This window comes from Bubalus bubalis, chromosome 6 (genome assembly GCF_019923935.1).
Source record: "Bubalus bubalis isolate 160015118507 breed Murrah chromosome 6, NDDB_SH_1, whole genome shotgun sequence".
Taxonomy (NCBI): Eukaryota; Metazoa; Chordata; class Mammalia; order Artiodactyla; family Bovidae; genus Bubalus; species Bubalus bubalis.
This window is the reverse complement of record NC_059162.1, coordinates 44,434,217-44,447,263: the sequence shown is the minus strand read 5'-3', so window position 1 is coordinate 44,447,263 and position 13,047 is coordinate 44,434,217. Positions and strand designations below refer to the sequence as shown.

The 13,047-nt window shown below is 41.5% G+C and overlaps 1 protein-coding gene and 1 long non-coding RNA gene across 3 annotated transcripts in view; one reads left to right on the top strand and one right to left on the bottom strand.

Annotated features, from left to right (window-relative positions):
- The window catches only part of PLPPR5 (phospholipid phosphatase related 5), a 148,709-nt gene that overhangs the window by 18,331 nt on the left and 117,331 nt on the right, over positions 1-13,047 (bottom strand). The window lies entirely within an intron of this gene.
- LOC123465896 lies at positions 1,997-6,725 on the top strand. The gene is made up of 2 exons (XR_006641202.1): positions 1,997-2,056; positions 6,441-6,725. It is a non-coding gene; the product is annotated as an uncharacterized LOC123465896 (long non-coding RNA).

Sequence of the window (13,047 nt, the reverse complement as noted above, 5' to 3'; positions counted from 1 at the left end):
TCATGATATACTCTGCATATAAGTTAAATAAGCACGGTGACAATATACAGCCTTGACATACTCCTTTCCCGATTTGGAACCAGTCTGTTGCTCCAGGTCCAGTTCTAACTGTTGCTTCTTGACCTGCATACAGATTTCTCAGGAGGCAGGTTAAGTGGTTTGGTATTCCCATCTCTTTCAGAATTTTCCACAGTTTATTGTTATCCACACAGTCAAAGGCTTTGGAATAGTCAATAAAGCAGAAGTAGATGTTTTTAGGGAACTCTTTTGCTTTTTTGATGATCCAGCGGATGTTGGCAATTTCATTTCTGGTTCTTCTGCCTTTTCTAAAACCAGCTTGAACATCTGGAAGTTCAGAGTTCACGTACTGTTGAAGCCTGGCTTGGAGAATTTTGAGCATTACTTTGCTAGCATGTGAGATGAGTGCAATTGTGCGGTAGTTTGAACATTCTTTGGCATTGCCTTTCTTTGGTATTGGAATGAAAACTGACCTTTTCTAGTCCTGTGGCCACTGCTGAGTTTTCCAAATTTGATGGCAAATTGAGTGCAGAACTTTCACAGCATCATCTTTTAGGATTTGAAATAGTTCACCTGGAATTCCATCACCTCCACTAGCTTTGCTCGTAGTGATGCTTCCTAAGGCCCACTTGACTTCACATTCCAGGAAGTCTAGCCCTAGGTGAGTGATCACACCATCATGATTATCTGGGTCATGAAGATCTTTTTTGTATAGTTCTGTGTATTTTTGCCACCTCTTCTTAATATCTTCTGCTTCTATTAGGTCCCTACCATTTCTGTCCTTAATGTGCCCATCTTTACATGAAAATTCCCCTTGTTATCTCTAATTTTATTGAAGAGATTTCTAGTCTTTCCTATTCGATTGTTTTTCTCTATTTCTTTGCATTGATCATTTTTCTGTTCAAGAGAAATCTTTGAAGGGAGGACAGGAAAATGACACAGATGAAAGACTGGCGTGTTTCCTAAGGTGGGTGGGATGGAAGAATAGTTTTCCTAATGACACCCTGGGCAGCATATAGCCCTTTTTCACTGTAAATCACTGGTGTGGTTAGGTAACCCCTGCATATAGACTGCATTCTTTTGTAACCCCAAATTCCTAAGTTGAAACTTAATTCCCAAGATGATGAGTCTAGGAAATGAGTTTTAGAGGGTGATTAGATCTTAAAGGCAGAGACTTTTATGAATGGGATAACTGTTCTTATTAAAGGGACCTTACAGAACTCCCTCAACACTGCTGCTGTGAGAAGGCACAGGGATAAGGCCATCTGTGAACCAGGAAGAGAGCCCTCATTAGAGACTGAATCTGCCAGTGCCTTGATCTCAGACATCCCAGCCTTCAGGACTGTGAGAAACAAACTTCTGTTGTTTATAAGCTACCGATATATAGTATTCTATTATAGCAGACTGAATGGAGTAAGACAACTCCTCTGATCAGAATCAGCATCAGACCAAAATACATTTCACCAAACTAGTGAGAGAGTCAGTTCCCAGGCAAGTTGATAGGGAGTCTAGGGGTCCCCAGGGAGAGAGGGGTCTGGAATTCTCAAGGAGGAAGAAAGGACAAACTTTTTTGTCTTTCTCTACATTCCTTAGGATTATATAACAATAATGTATCCTGCCTAAGGACAGTCTTTGGATTCAACCTTTTGTTATCTTAAAATGTTAATTATGGGAGTAGACCTGGTCTTTACAAGGATGTATCTTGCCTGAGGACAGTGTTACCTTAAGATGTAAATTATGGGAGTGGGTCTGATGAGGTCTTTGCAACCTCCAGACATTCTTTGGCTTATATAACTTCATTGTTAACACTAGCAAGCGGGTACTCTTTCTGCCCCCTTCTGATGCCTATGTCAGAAGCTTCCTCTATCTCCTTTATACTTTAATAAAACTTTATTACACAAAAGCTCTGAGCAATCAAGCCTCGTCTCTGGCCCCGGATTGAATTCTTCTCCTCCGGGGGCCAAGAATCCCGGTGTATTCGCGTGATTCAACAACAACCTTTCATCTTGGGGGCTCGTCCGGGATCCTTCAGGACAAGGTAAGGAAGCTTGGAGCTTTAGTTCTTTGTTCTCTTAGTGAACACGTTTTCTGCTGTGCTTTACTAACTCTACCGTGTGCTTGTGTGAATGAATGGCAGGCCCTGCGTGAAGCAAGTAAGGGGCCCTGCTCTGCGGTTCCACAGTGATCTCATACGGCTTATGGCAGAAACCTGTCGGGCCGTTATACCAACCTGCCAATGCCAAGAGGCACCCAGTGTCTCCTTCGGGAACCGACCAGAAATGGGCAAAGCATGTGGACCGAACTTTCCTTTCTCGGTCAAACTTTTTGGTCTCTTTGACCATTTCATAACTCCTTGGGAATTAGAAGTACTAACCTAATCTATCGGATCATAGACTTTCAAGGGACTTGTGATCTATACTGTTACTGTATACTGTGGCTTAGGTCCCAAACTTGGATTGGTAGTCAAGAAAGCACCTAGCCTCGCTAGGAATCGAAAGTTCGGAAGCTAGGTGGAGCTCTAGCTCCCAGAACATCTCTGAGGTTAAAGGTTACTCAGATTGGGACTGCAATGGGTTTTTTCTTTGGTAACGCCGGCTCTTAGTGGATCAGAGTAGGCTGTTATACTGGTGTGGTGATGCTTGGAAAGAACATCTCAGTTTTATGTTTGCGTCGGTCTTATTGTAGTCAGGAAATGCTCAGGGTTGTGCACAGGCACTCAGGTGACGAATGTTTCCCACAGCGGTTTTAGCTTGGGAGGCATTCCGGAAGGTTACTCTGATTCACCCCAGGTGACATCAGAGGCAAACAAGGTTAAGGGTGAAGAGCTGGACGTCAAGTAGGGATGCTATCAAGTCTACCCCTGGTACATCCCCACCCCATCTCGGTGGTAGAACCGGGAGGGACGAGTACGGCGCCTGCGTCGGTAAGGGACAGACTAAGTCCGACCAGGAAGGAAAAGCTTTTGGTGTAACGTCTGTCTACACCCCCATCTAGAGCAGGGAGGGACGCCTCTGGTAGAAAAAATGGCTCTGGTCGCTTTTTTTCTCTCATACAGATGGGAGCTAACAATTCCAGCCTCACTGCTTTGAACTGTATCCTGAAAAACTGGGATAGATTTGATCCCCAGGGCTTAAAGAAGACACACCTGGTCTTCCTATGTGATACTGCATGGCCACGGTATCCATTGGAGGACGGCGAACGGTGGCCGGTTGGAGGGTCTCTTAAGTATAATACTGTTCTACAATTAGACCGGTTCTGTAAGGAACAAGGGAAATGGGTAGAAGTAGCATATGTGTTGCCCTTTTACTCTCTGCGAAATATGCCAGACTTATGTCCTAAGGGTATAGATTTGGGCGTGAAACCTTCAGCTCCCTCCTGTCCTCTTACTTTGCCCCCGTGCTGGGGACTCCAAACTGGGATTCAAACTGCCCACATGGAGGTCCAAACAACTCCTGTCTCAGTACGACCTCAGACTACTCTGGTTTCAGTAGAAACTCAGACCATCGAAGTAAGAGATGAGATGGAGGACAGGAGACAAAGAGAAGAGGAAAAACAGGTTTCTCCAATCTATCCCTGGGATCATATGCGCAGAGCAGCCAGAGAGACTGAGGAACAGCCACAGAAGCTGTTGCCTCTTTATGAAACACCCACCGGGAGAAATAATCAGTCTGTGAGAGTTAATAAGCCTTTTTCTTATCAAGAAATACAAAGAATCAAGGAGGATCTGGGAGACTATTTAGATGACCCAGAAAAATATATTAGAGCTTTTAAAGGTGTTACTCTGCTTTATGACCTCACTTGGAAGGATGTGATGTATATCTTAGGACAAACGCTGACTCCCGAGTCAAAGACTCGAGTTTTGGGAAAAGCGGTTACTTATGGAGATGAATGGCTTGGTAATGAATCAGTAGGGAAGAGAGAGAACGAGATAGCGGCCCTCCCCACTGGGAATCAGGCGGTCCCAACTATAGAACCAGACTGGGACTACAACACAGCTAAAGGAAGATGGGATCAGAATCATTTTGTTAGATGTATTCTTGAAGGACTTAGGCAGGCACGTTCTAAGCCTTTAAACTATGGCAAATTGGCAGATATAGAACAGGAGGAAAAAGAAGCTCCTGGTAAATTCCTAGATAGACTGAGAGAAGGCCTTCGCAGATTCACTGAGATTGATCCCAAAAGTGAAGAGGGAAAAGTGATCTTAAAGGATAGATTTCTCACTCAGTCGGCTCCAGATATCCGCCGTAAGCTATTAAAACAGGTGTATGGACCAAATCAGTCTTTAGATACTCTGTTACAACTGGCTCAGACAGTCTATTATGGTAGGGAATATGAGGAAAAGAAAGAAAGGCAAAAAAGACAAAGGAAAAGGCGGAAGCCTTCGCCATGGCTATGAAAAACGTTCTTAAACAGCCTGAGAAAAGTGCCCAGAGGGGCCCAGGTGAAAAGAGATGGGCTTGCTACTACTGTGGAAAGGAGGGGCACCTCAAGCGGGATTGCCCTCAGGCATCTAAGCCGCCCCCGGCTCCATGTCCGGTCTGCAAAGGACCACACTGGAAGAGAGACTGCCCCCAGAGGCGTAGGTCTCCCGGGTCGGACTCTCAAGACAATCAGGACTGAAGGTGCCCGGGGGTCCCCACACAAGCTCCCGTCCTAATTACACCTGAGGAACCCCGGGTATTAATAGTTGTGGGGGGCCAATCCATCGATTTCCTTTTAGATACTGGGGCAACTTATTCTGTGCTCACTGAAGCCCCTGGCCCACTTTCTTCCCGATCCGCTTCCATAATGGGACTGTCTGGACGAGCCAAAAGGTATTATTTCAGTTATTCTTTATCTTGCAACTGGGATTCTGTGCTGTTTTCACACGAGTTTCTGATTGTGCCAGAATCTCCCTCACCCCTCTTGGGAAGAGATATACTGAGCAAGGTCCATGCCTCTGTTTTCATGAATATGGAGCCCTCCCTTTCTCTCCCTTTAGTTGAACAAAATGTAAATCCTAGAGTATGGGCGGATGGAAAATCTGTGCGTCGAGCACAAAATGCTATTCCTGTAGTTGTTAAGCTCAAAGACCCGCACGTATTTCCACATAAGAAGCAGTATCCACTGAAACCTGAAGTTAAGGAAGGGTTAAAACCCATCATCGAAAATTTAAAGGAACAGGGACTATTAATTTCCTGTAACAGTCCTTGCAACACTCCTATTTTGGGTATAAAGAAATCGAATGGTAAATGGAGACTAGTTCAAGATTTACGAATAATAAATGAGGCTGTAGTTCCTTTATACCCCGTAGTGCCTAATCCTTATACTCTATTGTCTGAAATTCCTGAACGGGCCAAATATTTCTCAGTAATTGATTTAAAAGATGCCTTCTATTCAGTGCCTTTGGCGGAAGAAAGTCAATTCCTATTTGCCTTTGAAGACCCTACGCAGCCAGCTTCTCAATTAACCTGGACAGTTTTGCCCCAGGGATTTCATGACAGTCCTCACTTATTCGGACAAAGTTTGTCACAAGATCTACAAAACTTTAATAGCTCTGAAACAGTGGTGTTACAATATGTAGATGATATTTTGCTCTGTGCTGAGACAGAGGAAGCTTGTTCGCGAGCCTCTGAAGATTTCTTAAACTTTCTGGCGGACTGTGGTTACAAGGCATCAAGAGAAAAGGCTCAGCTTTGTCAACAATCAGTTAGATATCTGGGCCTAATCATATCAGAAGGGACTAGGGCCATAGGCCCTGAGAGAATTAAACCTATACTAAATCACCCCCTACCTATGACTTTAAGACAATTGAGAGGATTTTTGGGAATCACAGGTTACTGTTGCATTTGGATTCCGGGTTACGGGGAACTTGCCCGGCTTTTATATAAACTTATAGCTGAAACTCAGCAGACCCAAACCGACAAACTGGTTTGGTCTCCAGAAACTCAAAAGGCTTTTAAGGTTCTTCAGACTGCTCTCCTGCAAGCTCCAGCTCTGAGCTTGCCCACAGGGTCAGCATTTAATTTGTTTGTCACTGAAAGAAAAGGTGTGGCATTGGGAGTTTTGACACAACCCCGGGGGGCCTCATCAGCAACCTATTGCTTATCTAAGCACAGAATTAGATGTAGTTTCACGTGGGTGGCCCCACTGCCTAAGAGTAATTGGGGCAGCGGCTTTATTAGCACCTGAAGCTTTAAAAATAATTAATGGACGAAACCTTACTGTACTGACTTCTCATGATGTGAGTGGAATCTTAAATTCTAAGGTTAATATTTGGATGACAGACAGTAGGCTTCTTAAGTATCAGTCATTGTTGTTAGAAGGACCAGTAACTAAGCTTAAAGTTTGTAGAAATTTAAATCCTGCCACTTTCCTTCCTGAGAAGGAAAATGAAACACCTGATCACGATTGTTCTCAATTCCTAACTTTAAACCATACAGCTTGGGAGGATCTAAAGGATAAACTGCTGGGTCTGTGGAGCGCTCCCCTCTTCGTCAGTGGAAGGCTTCCCGTGGTGGACATCCCCACTTCAAGGAAAAGACTTTCTCCAGGTCTGTGAATACCTTCGACAACAATCACATGCAATGCCTATTCTTCATCTGATGACGTCTACCAACCCTAAAATGGACTGGTGCAACACTTTGCACTTTAACTATGGACATAATGTGACTTTTAATTATGATTCTGAATGTTGTGTTTTTGCTGTTTGCTCCCTGCATCTGTAATTGTATAACTGGATTTGTTTCTAGCAGCATGAAAGCTTTTAAGTTACAAATGGTTGCTCAAACTCCTGCTACTGCTGTAGCTTCCTCCAGCTACTATTTGGGGCCCCTGGATCAGATATCCTCAATATGAGGATTAGGAGAATATGTTGCCTCACCAATTTAGGGACAACGCCCCTTGTCAGCTCGGAAGTAGTTATGGAACAAGAACGACGCCCCTTTTCCCTAGGCAACATAATTCTCCTAAAAGAAAAGGGGGGAATGAGAGAGTCAGTTCCCAGGCAAGTTGATAGGGAGTCTAGGGGTCCCCAGGGAGAGAGGGGTCTGGAATTCTCAAGGAGGAAGAAAGGATAAACTTTTTTGTCTTTCTCTACATTCCTTAGGATTATATAACAATAATGTATCCTGCCTAAGGACAGTCTTTGGATTCAACCTTTTGTTATCTTAAAATGTTAATTATGGGAGTAGACCTGGTCTTTACAAGGATGTATCTTGCCTGAGGACAGTGTTACCTTAAGATGTAAATTATGGGAGTGGGTCTGATGAGGTCTTTGCAACCTCCAGACATTCTTTGGCTTATATAACTTCATTGTTAACACTAGCAAGCGGGTACTCTTTCTGCCCCCTTCTGATGCCTATGTCAGAAGCTTCCTCTATCTCCTTTATACTTTAATAAAACTTTATTACACAAAAGCTCTGAGCAATCAAGCCTCGTCTCTGGCCCCGGATTGAATTCTTCTCCTCCGGGGGCCAAGAATCCCGGTGTATTCGCGTGATTCAACAACAACCTTTCACTAGCACAAAGGCTAATGGAGTTTTGCCAAAAGAACGCACTGGTCATAGCAAACACCCTCTTCCAACAACACAAGAGAAGACTCTACACATGGAAATCACAAGATTGTCAACACCAAAATGAGACTGATTATATTCTTTGCAGCCAAAGATGGAGAAGCTCTACACAGTCAGGAAAAACTAGACCGGGAGCTGACTGTGGTTCATATCATGAACTCCTTATTGCCAAATTCAGACTTACATTGAAAAAAGTGGGTGAAGCCACTACACCATTCAGGTATGACCTAAATCAAATCCCTTATGATTATACAGTGGAAGTGAGAAAAAGATTTAAGGGACTAGATCTGATAGAAAGAGTCACTGATGAACTATGGACGGAGGTTTGTGACATTGTATGGGAGACAGGGAACAGGACCATCCCCAAGAAAAAGAAATGCAAAAAAGCTAAATGTCTGTCTGAGGAGGCCGTACAAATAGCTGTGAAAAGAAGAGAAGTGAAAATCAAAGGAGAAAAGGAAAGATATACCCTTGAATGCAGAGTTCCAAACAATAGCAAGGAGAGATAAGAAAGCATTCCTCAAAAAAAAAAAAAAAAAAAGAAAAGAAAGCATTCCTCAGCAATCAATGCAAAGAAATAGAGGAAAACAATAGAATGAGAAAGACTAGAGATCTCTTCAAGAAAATTAGAGATACCAAGGGAACATTCATGCAAAGACAGGCTCAATAAAGGACAGAAATGGTATGGACCTACAGAGGCAGAAGATATTAAGAAGAGGTGGCAAGAATACCCAGAAGAACTATAGAAAAAAGACCTTTACGACCCAGATAATCATGATGGTGTGATCACTGACCTAGAGCCAGACATCCTGGAATATGAAGTCAAGTGGGCCTTAGGAAGCATCACTACGAGCAAATCTAGTGGAGGTGATGGAATTCCAGGTGAGCTATTTCAAATTCTAAAAGATGATGCTGTGAAAGTGCTGCACTCAATTTGCCAGCAAATTTGGAAAACTCAGCAGTGGCCACAGGACTGGAAAAGGTCAGTTTTCATTCCAATCCCAACGAAAGGCAAAGAATATCAAAGAATGCTCACTACCGCACAATTGCACTCATCTCACACGCTAGTAAGGTAATGCTCAAAATACTCTAAGCCAGGCTTCAGCAGTATGTGAACTGTGAAGTTCCAGATGTTCAAGTTGGATTTAGAAAAGGCAGAGGAACCAGAGATCAAATTGCCAACATCTGCTGGATTACTGAAAAAGCAAGAGAGTTCCAGAAAAACATCTATTTCTTCTTTATTGACTATGCCAAAGCCTTTGACTGTAAGACTGAATGGATCACAATAAACTGTGGAAAATTCTGAAAGAGATGGGAATACCAGACCACCTGACCTGCCTCTTGAGAAACCTGCATGGAGGTCAAAAAGCAACAGTTAGAACTGGACCTGGAACAACAGACTGGTTCCAAATCGGGAAGGGAGTATGTCAAGGCTGTATATTGTCACCCTGCTTGTTTAACTTATATGCAGAGTACATCATGAGAAATGCTGGGCTTAATAAAGCACAGGCTGGAACCAAGATTGCTGGGAGAAATATCAATAACTTCAGATATGCAGATGACACCACCCTTATGACAGAAAGTGAAGACCTAAAGAGCCTCTTGATGAAAGTGAAAGAGGAGAGTGGAAAAGTTGGCTTAAAGGTCAACATTCAGAAAATTAAGATCATGGCATCCAGCGGATGACTTTATTTTTCTGGGCTCCAAAATCACTGCAGATGGTGACTGCAGCCATGAAATTAAAAGACGCTTACTCCTTGGAAGGAAAGTTATGACCAACCTCGACAGCGTATTTAAAAAGCAGAGACACTACTTTGTCAACAAAGGTCTGTCTAGTCAAGGCTATGGTTTTTCCAGTAGTCATGTATGGATGTCAGAGTTGGACTATAAAGAAAGCTGAGCATCAAAGAATTTATGCTTTTAAACTGTGGTGTTGGTGAAGACTCTTGAGAGTCCCTTGGACTGCAAGGAGATCCAACCAGTCCATCCTAAAGGAGATCAGTCCTGGGTTTTCACTGGAAGGACTGATGTTGAAGCTGAAACTCCAATACTTTGGCGACCTGATGTGAAGGGCTGAACTCATCTGAAAAGACCCTGATGCTGGAAAAGATTGAGGGTGGGAGGAGAAGGGGATGACAGAGGATGAGGTGGTTGGATGGGATCACTGACTCAGTGGACATGAGTTTGGGTAAATTCCGGGAGTTGGTGATGGACAGGGAGGTCTGGCGTGCTGCCGTTCATGGGATCACAAAGAGTTGGACATGACTGAGCAACTGAACTGAACTGAACTGATGCCTGGTCAGTCAAACGGCATGACAAGGCTGTACTGAGGCAGAGTCTACATCATCTTTATCATTTATCTGGATTTTTACAACAGCCTCTCACAGACTCTCTTCTGTTTGGTTTTGTTCTGCTTCAGTGTTGCTCTCCTTCAATTTATTTTCCATTCTCAACATGCCATTTCCTTCCTGACAGTCTTTCTTGGCTTCTCCTTGTTTATAGGGTAACAATCAACCCCACAGTATTGCATAAAAGACTTTTCATGAATTTTCATAAATCCGACTGAGAATACTTTTCCATATACTTCTTTTTGGTTTGAATTTCATCTCTAATGGTGTGCCTATTTATGAACTTCGCCTATTTTTCAACTAATATGTTTTATATATTACAGACATTAACTCACTAGCAAGTATGTCATTTATATTTTACATGTTTATTTTAAAAAATGCTTGAACCTAAATTTTCTAGTTATTGCAAGAATGAAACTAATATTGAGTCCCTCCTTTATAAAGTCTTTATAAAGTGGGACTGCTGGATCATAAGGCAGTTCTATTTCCAGTTTTTTAAGGAATCTCCACACTGTTCTCCATAGTGGCTGTACTAGTTTGCATTCCCACCAACAGTGTAAGAGGGTTCCCTTTTCTCCACACCCTCTCCAGCATTTATTGCTTGTAGACTGTTGGATCGCAGCCATTCTGACTGGTGTGAAATGGTACCTCATAGTGGTTTTGATTTGCATTTCTCTGATAATGAGTGATGTTGAGCATCTTTTCATGTGTTTGTTAGCCATCTGTATGTCTTCTTTGGAGAAATGTCTATTTAGTTCTTTGGCCCATTTTTTGATTGGGTCATTTATTTTTCTGGAGTTGAGCTGTAGGAGTTGCTTGTATATTTTTGAGATTAGTTGTTTGTCAGTTGCTTCATTTGCTATTATTTTCTCCCATTCTGAAGGCTGTCTTTTCACCTTGCTAATAGTTTCCTTTGATGTGCAGAAGCTTTTAAGTTTAATCAGGTCCCATTTGTTTATTTTTGCTTTTATTTCCAATATTCTGGGAGGTGGGTCATAGAGGATCCTGCTGTGATGTATGTCAGAGAGTGTTTTGCCTATGTTCTCCTCTAGGAGTTTTATAGTTTCTGGTCTTACATTGAGATCTTTAATCCATTTTGAGTTTATTTTTGTGTATGGTGTTAGAAAGTGTTCTAGTTTCATTCTTTTACAAGTGGTTGACCAGATTTCCCAGCACCACTTGTTAAAGAGATTGTCTTTAATCCATTGTATATTCTTGCCTCCTTTGTCAAAGATAAGGTGTCCATATGTGCGTGGATTTATTTCTGGGCTTTCTATTTTGTTCCATTGATCTATATGTTTGTCTTTGTGCCAGTACCATACTGTCTTGATGACTGTGGCTTTGTAGTACAGCCTGAAGTCAGGTAGGTTGATTCCTCCAGTTCCATTCTTCTTTCTCAAGATAGCTTTGGCTACTCAAGGTTTTTTGTATTTCCATACAAATTGTGAAATTATTTGTTCTAGCTCTGTGAAGAATGCTGTTGGTAGCTTGATAGGGATTGCATTGAATCTATAAATTGCTTTGGGTAGTATACTCATTTTCACTATATTGATTCTTCCAATCCACGAACATGGTATATTTCTCCATCTATTAGTGTCCTCTTTGATTTCTTTCACCAGTGTTTTATAGTTTTCTATATATAGGTCTTTAGTTTCTTTAGGTAGATATATTCCTAAGTATTTTATTCTTTCTGTTGCAATGGTGAATGGAATTGTTTCCTTAATTTCTCTTTCTGTTTTCTCATTATTAGTGTATAGGAATGCAAGGGATTTCTGTGTGTTGATTTTATATCCTGCAGCTTTACTATAGTCATTGATTAGTTCTAGTAATTTTCTGGTGGAGTCTTTAGGGTTTTCTATGTAGAGGATCATGTCATCTGCAAATAGTGAGAGTTTTACTTCTTCTTTTCCAATTCGGATTCCTTTTATTTCTTTTTCTGCTCTGATTGCTGTGGCCAAAACTTCCAAAACTATGTTGAATAGTAATGGTGAAAGTGGGCACCCTTGTCTTGTTCCTGACTTTAGAGGAAATGCTTTTAATTTTTCATCATTGAGGATAATGTTTGCTGTGGGTTTGTCATATATAGCTTTTATTATGTTGAGGTATGTTCCTTTTATTCCTGCTTTCTGGAGAGTTTTTATCATACATGGATGTTGAATTTTGTCAAAGGGTTTCTCTGCATCTATTGAGATAATCATATGGTTTTTATTTTTCAATTTGTTAATGTGGTGTATTACACTGATTGATTTGCGGATATTGAAGAATCCTTGCATCCCTGGGATAAAGCCCACTTGGTCATGGTATATGATCTTTTTAATGTGTTGTTGGATTCTGACTGCTAGAATTTTGTTAAGGATTTTTGCATCTATGTTCATCAGTGATATAGGCCTGTAGTTTTCTTTTTTTGTGGGATCTTTGTCAGGTTTTGATATTAGGGTGATGGTGGCCTCATAGAATGAGTTTGGAAGTTTACCTTCCTCTGCAATTTTCTGGAAGAGTTTGAGCAGGATAGGTGTTAGCTCTTCTCTAAATTTTTGGTAGAATTCAACTGTGAAGCCGTCTGGACCTGCGCTTTTGTTTGCTGGAAGATTTTTGATTACAGTTTCAATTTCCATACTTGTGATGGGTCTGTTAAGATTTTCTATTTCTTCCTGGTTCAGTTTTGGAAAATTGTACTTTTCTAAGAATTTGTCCATTTCTTCCACGTTGTCCATTTTATTGGCATATAATTGTTGATAGTAGTCTCTTATGATCCTTTGTATTTCTGTGTTGTCTGTTGTGATCTCTCCATTTTCATTTCTAATTTTATTGATTTGATTTTTCTCCCTTTGTTTCTTGATGAGTCTGGCTAATGGTTTGTCAATTTTATTTATCCTTTCAAAGAATCAGCTTTTGGCTTTGTTGATTTTTGCTATGGTCTCTTTTGTTTCTTTTGCATTTATTTCTGCCCTAATTTTTAAGATTTCTTCCCTTCTACTAACCCTGGGGTTCTTCATTTCTTCCTTTTCTAGTTGCTTTAGGTGTAGAGTTAGGTTATTTATTTGACTTTTTTCTTGTTTCTTGAGGTATGCCTGTACTGCTATGAACCTTCCCCTTAGGACTGCTTTTACAGTGTCCCACAGATTTTG